The sequence below is a fragment of the Microcebus murinus genome, chromosome 8 (assembly GCF_040939455.1).
Source record: "Microcebus murinus isolate Inina chromosome 8, M.murinus_Inina_mat1.0, whole genome shotgun sequence".
Classification (NCBI taxonomy): Eukaryota; Metazoa; Chordata; class Mammalia; order Primates; family Cheirogaleidae; genus Microcebus; species Microcebus murinus.
The window spans coordinates 69,704,400-69,718,905 of record NC_134111.1 but is presented as its reverse complement, the minus strand read 5'-3'; the positions used below and the strand labels follow the sequence as shown (position 1 = coordinate 69,718,905).

At 37.3% G+C, this 14,506-nt stretch overlaps 1 protein-coding gene across 2 annotated transcripts in view; it reads right to left on the bottom strand.

The window, feature by feature from the left end:
• Positions 1-11,975, bottom strand: part of SLC39A10 (solute carrier family 39 member 10) — a 130,092-nt gene extending 118,117 nt beyond the window's left edge. For both annotated transcript variants that reach the window (XM_076005767.1, XM_012776952.3), the window contains exon 1: positions 11,845-11,975. The gene's annotated coding sequence lies outside the window, so the exon portion shown is untranslated. The remainder of the gene's footprint in view (positions 1-11,844) is intronic.
• Between the last annotated feature and the right edge of the window lie 2,531 nt (positions 11,976-14,506).

Sequence of the window (14,506 nt, the reverse complement as noted above, 5' to 3'; positions counted from 1 at the left end):
TCTTTTACCCTGGTGAGTTACCATGGCAACCCTCAAATTAGCTTCTGGAAAACAGCAACAAGGGTTTCATCCTGTTTCCATTACTGTGTTACACAGCCCCATCCTGCCCCTTGGATCCGAACATGAGGAAGATAAGTGCTAATTCTTCTGCTTCCACTTGCTTCTTTTCTTTGAAGAGGTGAGATTGGAGAAAGAAATTACCCTCTCTCTCCTTGAAATGATTGCAATCAAGGAAAGAAATCTCAACAAAATGGAGTCAGCATTTTGCTTTAAAGTGTAGTTTTGATTTGGCTTTTGAATTTTTTGTCCTTTTTTTTTTTTTAACACGACAGATGAGTGTGTTAAATCTAGAGTCATGTTTTACAATATTGGATGCTCCACCTTCATGGCTTTACAAATGAAGCCAAAGAGCCAGTAACTTTGGAAGGTCACTGCCTTAACTTGAGAAGAATCCAGAATCTGACTAGATACAGTGCTTTTTCCACAGGGCTCTGGTAGCTAAGGAAAGCAAGACAAAGCATCACAGAGGGAGAATAAAAAGATTAACCCAGCTGGCTCAGCCAGGGAGCTTGTAGCTTTGCAGACTCTGAAGGTTGGCTCCTTCAGATTTAATCTTTCTACTCTTTTCAATCCAAAGATAATTTCCTCTGCACAGCTGCCCACGACATACCATCTCTCTTGAGTGTCGAGGAAGTCTAGGAAGAATAGGAAGAAATAGTGCTGGTTTGACAGGTCCCCAAGTTTCCCTTTTCTCTGAACTTTAATTCCTTGGATGCCAGAGAACTTATACCTGTGGTCCCCGACGCCTGGGCCAGTCTGGTACTGGTCCATGGCCTGTTAGGAACTGGGCCACACATCAGGAAGTGAGCAGTGAGCGAAGCGAAGATTCATCTGTATTTGCAGCTGCTCCCCATTGCTCGCATCACTGCATTAGCTCTGCCCCCGTCAGAGCAGTGACAGCATTAGATGCTCATAGAACCACGAACCCTACTGTAAACTGTGCATGGGAGGGATCTAGGTTGTGCACTCCTTATGAGAATCTAATAACTGGATGATCTGAGGTGGTGATGCTAGCGCTGGGGAGCAGCTGCAAATACAGATCATCATTAGCAGAGAGGTTTGACTGCACAGTAAGTATAATGTGACTGAATCATCCTGAACCTCCCTCCAACCCACCCAAGTCCATGAAAAAACTGTCTTCCATGAAAAGGGTCCCTGGTGCCCAAAAGTTTGGGAACTGCTGCCTTATACCATGACCTTTGATACCAGGGTTTCTGTTCTAGGACCTTCCTTGACATCTGAGAAGCCTTGATCTTTCTTCTCCTATATAATTCCAGAATATACCCTTATGCATAAACACTACTGGTTTCCTTTGGTTTTATTTGTACACAAACCAGATGTCTAGACAAAGGAAAAGCATGCTTTTCTCCCCCTACCCCACCCCTTGTTCCAGCTCTTCAGTTGGGACACCTAGATATATCTGGTGGCTAAATGGTCAGATATTTGGCCAAAAGATGGTGAGCCAGAAATAGTTGCTCTCTGAGCCAGGGTTTAACTTTAATTTATTATTTTCCTAAGAGGAATAAAATGCTATTGTTGGCTCTTGTGAAAAGCTTTTAGAATCAAGTGCTAAATACCATAAGGTCTGGGCAGCCTGTAAATATTTCACTTTAGAGTTATATATAGTAGTTTTTAAAATTTAGGGATTCAAACAGTACAAAAATACCTCTTGGTCTACAAGTACTGTAGCTGCATTCAGGGACCTGTTGACAAGAGTCTGAACACTGCAGTCCACTGTTGTCCTTCAGGCCCTCCGTACAGAGAGTGCCATGTCTATTGCTCACCTCTCACACACCTCACCTGTCCTTCAGCCCTTGATACTGCAATCCTTTGAGTTTCCCAGCTAACAATGGGCTATTTACCTACAGAAGGGAATGCATTTCCTACCTGAGGTACCCTTCTAAGAAAGTCTACTACACACAGCTTTATTTATAGATACTATTTCCTAAACTATGGACATTCCAGTGTTGGCCATTGAGAACTGAAAAGTACTCAGTACTGCTGTTTGTGGTAATTAAAACAAAGGGTAATGTGGGGTTGGGAATAGAAAACCCAGTTGAGGAGGATGGCACATTAACAAAGAGAAAGGAAGCTAAGCAGTGGAAATTCCAGGCCCTAGAGGAAAGAAGCAACTGAGAAGAGTGAAATAATCTAATAGCCTAAACTTTGCTGTGAACTTAATAAGAGAGTTTAAGAGTAGATCATCACAGGTTTTCGAAAGGATTGAGAAATACCTATTTTGCTATACAGAGTAGGTCAAATAAAGATAATCTGAAAACATTTTTTTAATTATTAAGATTATGGTATGACCAAACAGCTTGAGGACTGGGATCAAAGACAACAGATGCAAAAACAGCCACCACCCTCCATGTCAATAAAAGAAAAGCAAAACTCTTCAAGATTCACATTGTCTGGAACAAGATGATCTCATTGAAGTTCTGTAAACGTGAGACCCTGAGTGGTTTTGAACATATACATGGTATGGTACGTTGAAGAAATTAGCCCCCAAAACATCCATTCTTATTGATGTGTCACAGATAGTTTTATTTAGTGTGCTTACTTTGTGGCTTTGTTTCTGTGAATGGCAAAATAATTATAAGGGTTTTTATAAAACTACTCTTCACCTTCATTTCAAGAATACTACTTCTCTTAAATGTTTTAACTTTCTAAATCACATACTTTCTTAGAGAAAAGTTTTTGGAAATGTAAACTTGGGATGGGCCTCCTACATTGGGGAGCTGAGAGTGTTTCAAGTTGGAAGAGGGTTTGCACCACCAGAGTTAATTCACACTTCAGCCCTTCCAATAGACTGGCGCCCACGCTTCCATCCCAGGGAGTGGACACCTCCAGTACACTTCACAGCTGGCACTGACCCGAAATGCCTACTGATCTGTCTGGGCCTGTAAGTAATTTTCTTTTATCTTAAAAATTGTATCCTTGCCATAGCTAATCTTAAGGTGCAACATATTAAAAATGTTTTTGGGACCACAAAGCAATTCTAACAGAGAATACATAATATAAACGAGGATTTGAAAAAATGTTAACCCATTTTCTGTGTTTGGTGTTAGTTCCCCCCAAAGTATTAAATACTATTTAGCGACCATAGCTTTGTTGTTGTATTGTATAATTTATCTTTGTATTACCTTTTATTCTTCAACTTTTAAGGCCAGTATCATGAAAACTGCACATGATTCTTAAATGCTTTAATGTGCATACTTTATGTTGCATGCAAATTTATCTGCATTCACTGTCATCATCTCTTGTCTTTCCTAATTTCCTTTTGTATTCACTTAATATTCTATTTGACCATTTCATAAAATCATTTACAGTAGAAAAATTGTTAATGTTCAGTTTATTTCATAATTTTTCTGAATATATCCCCTTATAATGTAATTTAAGTATTTGGGGATTAATGGTCACTTCAGAGAGATAAGGTCATGCTAGTAGTATCTTTTTCATTACAATTTTACGTATTTCACTGATTTAATATTTTACTAGTTCAATTTTCTAATCAGCCTGAAAATCTTTGCTGACCAAATTGCTTATTTTTTTGCTAAATTACACAAGCCTCAAACTATTTATCAAGCTGTTAACTGAAGGACTTTAGTCCATCTCCTGTACAAAATACTGTGATGTTATGAACCATCAACATACATATATATATCTCCACCACTATCTGTGACAAAATTATATATTTCACAGACTAAAAGTTAAAACTATTTTATTGTTGTTTCCTTTTATCTAACTTGAAAAGTTTATCAGGAAAGTTAAAACACACGCAATTCTTGTGTACTTTTACACATTGTCTTATACGATGTTGCCTGAGAATTGTGTCATACATCCAACATTCTGCATGATCCTGGAACCTAGATTCTCATAACTGAAAGCAACATTGAGAAGAACAAATCAAACCTATAATCTTTGTCTTATTTTATTCCTCACAATTATGTGAACCATACCATTGACTTATAAGTTCTTTGATGAACACTTAATATTGTGTAGAGTCATCCCAGGTTTTTTTTTTTTTTCTTATATTGCATTGTTTTTAAAGCACAGATCTAGACTAGCTTAGGCAACATAGGGAGACCCTGTCTCAAGCCTGAGCAAGAGTGAGACCCCTTCTCTATAAAAAATACAAAAATTAGCTGGGCATGGTGTCATGTGCCTATAGTCCTAGCTACCTGGGAGGTGGAGGCAGAGGCAGGAGGATCACTTGAGCAGGGGAATTTAAGGTTGCAGTGAGCTGTGACCATGCCATTGCACTCCTGCCTGGGTAACACAGCGAGATCTTGTCTCAGAGATTAAATAAATAAAAATAAAAACATATCTAATAATTTAAAGGTTCAAACGAATGATTCTCTGTGGATACAACAAACATCAATAATTCAATTTCCTATGTGCCAAACACTCATATTCTTTACTAGACTTAGTAGTCCTAGATTTGTTTCTATTCTAAGAACATGAGAAAGGGGATTGGGAGAGAGAAGGGGACAAGGTACATGAATCTCAGACTCAGAATCGGTAAAATTTCTCCTTGGATAGTCAGTTTCTATTCTGTAGAAATTAAAGTTTCTGTCTTCAAGTAAATATTCCACTAACACACCAGAAGCATTCTGCTGTCCCTCAATCTTGCTTGGATACCACCCCACAACATCAAGTTTGAAAGTTTAAACTGTACGGAAAAGACAACCACGGCAGAGAGACATTAAATACCCTTCCCACGGTCTCCGCAATGATACATCTTAAACACAGGGTGAGTTGAACATAAGGAGACTTACCCTGGCAACAGCTTTTCAAGGTGCTCTAGGTCCAAAGGGAAAGGTTGTAATTCTGCTTTCCACTAAATAAATTTCCCTCTATCTTCGTAGGGGGAGATAGCACGAGGGTCAAATTGGTCTCATCCTGCCAAGGTAATCCCCTGATGATCTTTAGGGTGGGGTTTGCAGTTCCTAATTAGCATCACCATGGATCCCCATCAAATCCTAATCTACTGCATATTTCTAGCTTTTGTGATTTTTATAGCCTGTTGATTCTCTTTGTTTTCCCTAGCACAGTTCACTTATTCCTAAACTTTCAAACTTACAATTCTATCAAATTCTTTAGGACTGTAATTTTACGCTTGGGACTTAGAACTTAAAATTTACACCTTTTTGAAATGATGATCCTCAGGACTTTGCTGTGTAGTTTTCACTGCAAAGCCAACGAATGTTAGAAAACAGCGCTGACTTTGTGAGTTCTCTCCCTTCAGGAGTGGCTCCCAAATATCAAGGGTGGCCTTTTCCTTCTTCAGGTCTACCCACCTCCTTATGTAGGAACTAGTGAGATGTGAAGGTGTCAGCAACAGGAGAGTGAGATTGTAACATTTCATTTCTGTATAGATACTGATTTCTCAAGGAGAGCAACAGAGGTGTGTGGGGGGCACCTTTTAGTCCCTGGTAAAACTGGAAATTTCAAGAGGAAGTTTAGAATCCTTGTAGAATAAGCATCATCATCACCATCATCATAAGAACATTATTGCAGCTGGTAATTGTATAGCATGCTTACTGTGTCCCAGACATGGCACTAAGCACTTCACATGCATTATCTCAATTAATCCTCCAACGATCCTGTGAAGTAGGGCTATTATCATCTCCATTTAGCAAAGGAAAAAACAGATTTACTGGAGTAAATTGATCTGACTTACTGGAGATAATAATGAGTGGTACTACTATCCTATCATTAAAAGAAAGCATAACTGAATCCCTAGTTCCCGCTCCTAAGTCCTCACCATCTAAAACTGGATCTGCTGAGCAATTGATTTTTAGAGATAAAAGCGATCTTAGCTATCTTAGCTATTGAGTGTCTCCTCGAACTTAATGGATTATCATGGTCACATTTTATATTTTGCTTATAAGTGTTTTAAAACTTATTTATCAATTCTCTAATTCCCTGACCTGATTGATAGTGTTAATGAATCAGGAGTATCAATTTATCAACTGTTTACTTGTGAGAAATACATAACAACCTAAATTAAGAATTAAGAAAAACATACACTGGTGACAAATTTTACAGCAAAATTATTTTACAAAGTATTTATTATTTATGGAAGAAGGAGAAAACATTGTTTTTTGAGAGTTGCCCATTTTTATTTCAGTTTTATGAATTTATAGAAATATTAGTCAAGGAAATTTAATCACTTTAGTGCGCCAGAAAGTCTTCTACATCTAAAACTTATTTTTGTCCCAGAATGCATTAACTTTTCTAATTATCTTTAGTTATCTCAGATCTCACACTAATATCTTTCGTGCATCTGCTCAGTTGCAGATTTCCAAATGGGATTAGCAGTCATAATTTTGCTATTGTATTAGCTATACCAATGACATCCTTTGTGGATGTTTTGCTTGTCATCTGCTTCAGTAAATGTGTTATTGTATTAGTATCATTTGGTATGGATAGCAATCTGTAATCTGCATCTAAAACATATCAATTTTTATTTTTTAAAAGGCCAAACATAAACCATTAATGGTAATAATAAATGCTTGAAGGAGCTTCTTTTTGATATATTTATCCCCATCACTGATATATTTTAAAGAAAGTAGCCATTTAAGTCTTCCTAAAACATTTGTATCTATGCATATATAATTTAAGTTATATACATATATATTTAATAGCTTATGTATTTATATTTGAAGAAGATTTTATAGAATTTGGGGGAAAAAATCTAACAAAATTGCTTCTCTATGGCATAGAAATATATAACTTCTCCCAAGAATTGAAGGATAAAATTTCAAGATAAGGTTTTTCTTTGTTGCTAAAAAAAAACATAAAATAAACTGTCATTCTAACAGTAATACAGAAAATGGAAAAGTTTCTGAATTTCTTTTACTTTAAATAGTGTCCTTTTTCAGATAAGGCATGGTGGCTTGTGCCTATAATCCTAGTCCTTTTAGAGGCTGAGGTAGGAGGATCCCTTGAGCCCAGGAGTTCCAGGCTACAGGTACTTTGATTAGTGAATCTAGCAAATAGTTTCTTTCTTACTTTGAAATGATGGTCTTCTCATTCTACTCTAATTTTTCTTCCTTTTCTCCATTTTTATCCCTCCCTCCCTCCCTTCCTTCCCCATCTCCTTTTCTTCCTTTCTCTGTCTTTTTTTTTTTTTTTTTGAGACAGGGCCTCACTCTGTGACCAGGGCCAGTGTGTAGTGGCATCATAGCTCACTGCAACCTCAAACTCCTGGGCTCAAGTGGTCCTCCTGCTTCAGCCTTCCAAGTTAACTAGGACCACAGATGTGTGCACCACCATTCCAGGCTAATTTAAAACATTTTTTTAGAGATGGCAGTCTCACTATGCTCCCCAAGCTGGTCTTGAACTCCTGACCTCAAGCGATCCTCCTGCCTCAGCCTCCCAGGGTGCTAGGATTATAGGTGTGAGCCACTGTGCCTGCCCTCTGTCTCTTTTTTGAAAGAACCTGGCTTAGAAGGAGGGAATCACTGAGTCCTGATCTGTTAAGTGTTGTTAATAACTTTTAGTAAGACATAAGGGCCTTTTGGAGGCAAGATGTAACTTCATGTGTATTTGAGATAAGAAGTAGTGCACATTCTATTGACTTCAACACCAGAGTCATGACTAAATAACCATAAATTATGGAACATTCCAACCCTTGTTGGGAGATCATAGATCAACTTATTGGACCTCAGGAGAATTGGGTAGTGGCAATACTTATTTTGAACTCTACACACAGGGTAAGAGGTAGTATAAATGCTCTTCACTGTGCAAAAAGGAGAAGTCCATAATCTTACTTTCTTGGTAGCCTCAGTATAGTTAGAGGTCAAAACAGGAAGTGCCATTGTTAATGGGCAGAAACATAAAAGTTCTGTTCTTAAAAACACCTTGAACCTTCTTCCCCATGACAACATTTTACATGCAGGAACTTTGGGTGGGACCATATGGCTTCCTGCATTTTCTTCAATCAAAGTGGTAAAAGTTTGTTTTTATTTTAAAATATAGTTTAAAGGAAAGCTACTTAGCCATTTCAGAAGAGAACAACAGTCAGTTTCTTTTAGATTTTTATGAGCATCTGTGATCATTTGTCATATGTGGCTAAAAAATGACCAGTACTGATGAAATGCTATCTTATTTTTAGCGAAATGGCTCAGTACACTTTCCCAAAATAATTTTTAAAAAAAATCTCTGCTTCCTTCCAGGAAAGTTTTGTCCACAGCTAAATGTGGATGTATATACTTTCATGACAAAGACCATCTTTTCATCCAAATATACTGATGGCGAAAGCTTAACTGTTATGGTCTTTGAAACTGATAAAATAGAATTCCATTTCCTTAGTTCTTTGTCCATAAATACTAATAAATCATTCTTATAACACTTGTTGGATTGAAATAATATTTTTTTAATTTGACATAATATTTTAAACAAAGACAAAAATGTTATAAACCTGACAAATGAAGGGAAAGTCAGGATAGAAATAATGTACTAAATAGATATCTTCATCTCTAACCTTCCAAATTATCTTTCTTTCTTTTTTTTTTTTTTTTTTTTTTTGAGACAGAGTCTTACTTTGTTGCCCAGGCTAGAGTGCCTTGGCGTCAGCCTAGCTCACATCAACCTCAAACTCCTGGGTTCAAGCAATCCTGCTGCCTTAGCCTCCTGAGTAGCTGGGACTGCAGGCATGCGCCACCATGCCTGGCTAATTTTTTCTATATATATTAGCCAATTAATTTCTTTCTATTTATAGTAGAGACGGGTCTCACTCTTGCTCAGGCTGATTTCGAACTCCTGACCTTGAGCAATCTGCCCGCCTTGGCCTCCCAGAGTGCTAGGATTACAGGCGTGAGCCCGGCCCCAAATTTTCGTATAGCCCATGTTTTATGGTAAACAAATATTCTAGAGTGAAACTCATCATTCAAAATAAGGGTATGGATAATGTTTTTTACAAGTAGAATGAATCTAAGCTACTTTTGCTCTTTTCTTATTGTAATAAGACTTTCAAACAAGGTATACTAATACACGGAGGCCCAAATGCTTAATTAAAAGTTAATCTTAGGCCAGGCGTGATGGCTCACGCCTGTAATCCTAGCACTCTGGGAGGCCAAGGCGGGAGGATCGCTCAAGGTCAGGAGTTCAAAACCAGCTTGAGCAAGAGCGAAACCCATCTCTACTATAAACAGAAATAAATTAATTGGCCAACTAAAAATATATATAGAAAAAATTAGCTGGGCATGGTGGCGCTTGCCTATAGTCCCAGTTACGTGGGAGGCTGAGGCAGAAGGATCACTTGAGCCCAGGAGTTTGAGGTTGCTGGAGCTAGGGTAATGCCATGGCACTCTAGCAGGGGCAATAATAGTAAGCTCTGTCTCCAAAAAAAAAAAAATGTTTTCTGTCTGGTCTGTTGTAGATAATGGTATCCCTGGTCTTACTGAAAAATAAGAAGCATTTTGCAGAACTATTGAAATAGTCTAAAACAGATGGTATTGTATTGAATCTCCTAATCTAGTAATCAACTAGAATCTTTGTTTTTTGTTTTAACCATCAAAGTATAGAAAAGGTAAAGTTCTCAGACCAGAATGGACCTCACAAGAGGTCTTTTCATCCCATATGTGTTATTGCAACAGAATTTACTTGAAATGACATTTCTCATCTGCAGAAACCAAGAGAAGCAGCAAGAATCAGCAAAGTACAAGATGGAAAGGGGATAATCACAGAGCCTCAGTGTTTTGGAATTTGCTGTGATTACAGACTATTTAGTTTAGCTTCCTATCTTCCCTCTCTCCAAGATTATGGTGCTTCTGTCCACTTTTTGTTTTTATTTTTTTATTGAGACAGAGTCTCACTTTGTTGCCCAGACTAGAGTGAGGGCCGTGGCATCAGCCTAGCTCACAGGAACCTCGAACTCCTGGGCTCAAGCAATACTGCTGCCTCAGCCTCCCGAGTAGCTGGGACTACAGGCATGTGCCACCATGCCCAGCTAATTTTTCTATATATATTAGTTGGCCAATTAATTTCTTTCTATTTATAGTAGAGACGGGGTCTCGCTCTTGTTCAGGCTGGTCTCGAACTCCTGACCTCGAGCAATCCGCCCGCCTTGGCCTCCCAGAGTGCTAGAATTATAGGCGTGAGCCACCGCGCCTGGCCTGCTTCTGTGCACTTTTGGTTTTACAAGATGAGTTGAAAACTTAGTGGGCTTTATTTATGCAGTTAGAATTTTGAAATAGAAGGGAAAATTAAAAGGGAGGAAGCACTTGATCAAAGGTCTATTAAAAAACTGGGATTCTTATAGAAAGAAATTGAAAAGCTCAGAAGACTCACATTGTAAAAGTATTTTACAGTTTACAGAACACTTCCATATATAATTATTTCATTCGAACATACAGTGAAGGAAATCTAAGGTTATAGCAAGAGTTACTGGCAGATCTATGTCCATAAACCATGCATCTTGTTTGCTAGTCTGAGTCGCTTTGCATTATATTTCTCTCTCTTTCTGTTTCCATTTCTCCCTCTCCCATGAATGATTCTGATATTTACTTTATGGATGCTTAACAACCTAAAAGACTAAAAGCTTTTTGAGGGTAAGTTTAGTGTCCCATTTATCTTTGCATCTCTCGTATTGAGCAAATCCAAAGCAGGTGTTTGGTTAATGTTTGTCGAATGGGTGAATGAATGAAATAAAAATCAAAAGGCAAACAAATACAGAGAAACATCTTTTCAGATACTAAGTAAATTAAAATAGCAGATCAATATTATAGTTTTTATATAACTATTCAGAATATTGAATACTGTATTGGATACCATCCATTCATCTACCTATCATCTAGCTATATCTGGCTGTCATTTGTCTTGTTAGCCTCACTCCAAATAATACGTTTTATCATTCAGTATTATTTACAAATTCTCATAATCATAATTTAGAAAGACTTATTTTATTGACAGCATAGAAGTTAGAATTCATTCTTCAGTAGCATAAGGCTTATTGGAATACAACAAATAAAAATGGTCAGAATTACCTATAGTGTTTAGAAGAGTTTGAGACTGTGTGAAACTTATATTTATATCAGTTTTTCTTTTAAATTTATGGCTGTTATATTTCCTTTATAAATTCCACAGGTTTATGAAAACATCAGCTGATCCTTTTTATGTTATTTCATGATCATGGCTTATCCACGACTAGATTTCCACTGGTCATGCTTCCATAAAGCAAGTTTTCATATATAAAAAATATATATATTTTTACCTGCATGTCCAGGTAGAGATCCTAGCTGTGTTGAGCTTTAATTTCTGCAAAATCTCTATAAGTAAACATTTGCATATGGAATTTGGAAGAAAAGTTAGAGGAAGGACTTATTTATTGTTCATGTAAGACTGATAATTATTAGGTTCATGTACTAGGAAGATGCTGGGGAAAAAGAATATTCAAATGTTTCAAAGCCAAACTCATAAAACATATAAAAGATGACATATCCAGGATCAGATCGAGATTCTCTAGATCCATACCAAAGAAGAAAATATTGAAAAATAGCCCAAGCTGTAACGTCACCAATTTAGTCACTGCTGTCAAGAAACATTACACAATGCCATCTAGTGACGAGTGACCAATGTATGATTAATCACATATAAATGACTGGGCGAGGAGAGGGAAAATTCCCATGATTTTATATGTAAGAGGGAAAAGCCTTCTGAGAGAATTAAAATTGATAGAGATTAATTTTATTTCTCCAGGCACACTTAGCGTATGACAATTCATCACCGATCTGTAGCTTGGGGATTTTTATTTTGAAATACTATATTGCCACCTACCTCCAAATCTGCAGCTCTGCCTCCTTCTGCCGCTGCCCTTCACTATCCCCTCCACAGTTGAACTCAGAGCTGTGCGTGTTCTCCAAGCCACAGCCCCCCATCTGATGACAGGTGGTGTAGGTGGAGCGCTTTAGAAACCAGTCTCAACAAATTAAAAAAAAAAAAAAAAAGACTTCAAAAAAGGGAACCAAGATGATTCTTGAAACAATCTGTGCCAAATTAAAAATAATAACAACAATAAATAAACTTGGAAGTTCAAAGAGCAAAACTAAAATAGGGACCAGAGGAAATCATCTCTGTTTTTCTCAGCCAATGCCTGGGCAGCCCTGATGCTGTCTTGTTTCTTGTACCAAATCCTCCTTGAAAATGCCAGAGACCTTGCTGTAAATGGCTGTAGCATTATGCCCTAAGGGGAATAATTTTCTTCAACATTTCTCATCTTTTGTAAACAGATGGCATAGCTTTTCTTTCTTTTTTTTTTTAAAGACAAAAACCAACAATCTGTCAACTGTGGAATTCTTATAGTCCAATAGTTTCTTTTGGTTAATTTTTCACAATTAAATTAACCAGTGTTGCTGCCATAAATACATTTAAGAAAATGAGACACTTTGCTGCCTTCACATAGATCTGTTTAAAACTCAGTAGGAAGATTTCAGTTGCCTTAGAAAAATATCAAGTTATCCAACTTTGTGAAGTGAAAAGAAAACCTTATCAAAATCTCCAGCTTCGAGTGCTTTTTAGTTGTTTTCTTTTTATTGTTGCCTACATGCTGTGATTGGAGCACAATGTGTGGAAATTGCATAACCATTATTTCCACAAATCAAAGCTATTGAGAATGGGGAAGGCCATGTGGAGCTGCTGCATGCAATGTTGATTAAAAAAATTCCACTCTGCCTTTATGTCTACAGTCTTCTCTTTTAAGTATCAATTGTTTCGTCAGTCTTAAGCATCCCTATGATTTGTTTTGTTTTTAAACTAAAATCAGAATTAGTCACGGGTCAAATAACTTTTTTGAATAGTATTTTCTCTATGTTTCTTATATTTTTCATTAGTTCAACTTTATTACTTTTAATATTTTGGGCTAAGGGCCCTTAAGTATTAGAATCTTCAAGAAAACTTGCAGTGCAATTTCAACGTCTCAGGGGTAAGTTTTGGTGTCCTTAGCCCAATTCATTTCCAGGTTTATAGAACCTAGGGAGAGTTCTTTCACTACCTTTCTCACATTTAAAATAGTACTCAGTCAGATGGCTATTTAGGTCAAAGAGAGCCCGAATGCATCGTGAGTTAGTGAAGGAAAACACATCATTCCTGGCTTTCTGTGTTCCTCTTTTGCTGCTGCAGAGATTTGCTTGTACTACTCAAATAACCACACTTCTTTCCTGAGAGCCATAGCTACTGCTGAGAACTCAAAACCTCCCTTTCCAGTGAACACATCTGGAGTTGGGTTGGGGATGGGACAAGGATCTCTAACATTGTCTTGTAAGTCAGAAGGTGAAAATGAGTAATTTGCTTATGAATGAAAGATTTGGTTTGAGAAATTCTGCTGGGGTATTCTGTTAGCCCGTTCAGGTTAGACTCATTTAGGGAAGTAATAGTCTGCAAAAAAAGGCATAAAATTTAGGTATGCTTTGACACTTTCCAGTATCTGCAAAGTAATGAGAATAAGTATCTTTTTAAATTTCTATATTTATGATCAAAGATTATTGTCTTCTAGAGTGTTTCTCCTCAAAAAAGTGTTTCAGTGTTCTATAAAGTAAATTTCAGAAAATTTAAGGCCAAAATAGCAATTATAGCCGGAGTTTATGATCAGTTATATCATCTTATTTTGAATCACGGCAGCAGCTTTTCTTTCATCTTTAAATTTGGTGCCGTTTTCTTCCTATCATTTTCACCCCTGGGTTTTTTTCTGGTTAGAGATGTATATAATTGCCTTTCTGCCCACATCCTCTTCTAAAAGAATCTGTTCTCCTGCTGAACAGATGGGCCTAGTTGTCCATGTTTATATCATATGACCCTACTCCTCTGGCTGTTAGGATTGGATTATTGTGTGAGACTCACCCTGAGAGCCAAGCCATAGGTTAAGCCCAGACAATTAGATGATATTGTTTGAGAATTTTTCACTAAGATACAAAAGTCATAGATGGATAATGGGAATTGGAGTTGCAGGGTCCCAGATATTTGGTGTGGGAGTTGTTCTATGGCAAGCTTCAGCTATGTGTAAATCAAATTAGGAAGGAACCTAAAATAAAATCCTTACAAATGGAGCTAGCCTAAGAAAGTACCATAGCATGCAGAGAGAAGCAGTCACAGGAGCCCTACTTGACATTGAAAAATTCCTTCTCACCACCCAGAGCCTTTCTACTTTCTAAATAAACATTACATTTTCTAGCTTGAGGTGGGTTGCATTGCCCACCGCCAGAGATCATCCCTGATTGTTTTAAACTACTCAGCAATATCCCCTCACCTTGTCCATGTGAACTGTGTGAACCTACCTTCAGGGTAGGCATGTGAACCAGTTATGGACAATAAAGTTAAGGAGACAGTTGCTGGAGTTTTTGAAAAAGAAAATTCCTCTCTATTTATGGGAGTTGCTTTAAAAGTAATCTCTGTTTTTGGAGATATGAACTAGGAAGCATGTAACTGTAGTTGGTTCTGACTACCA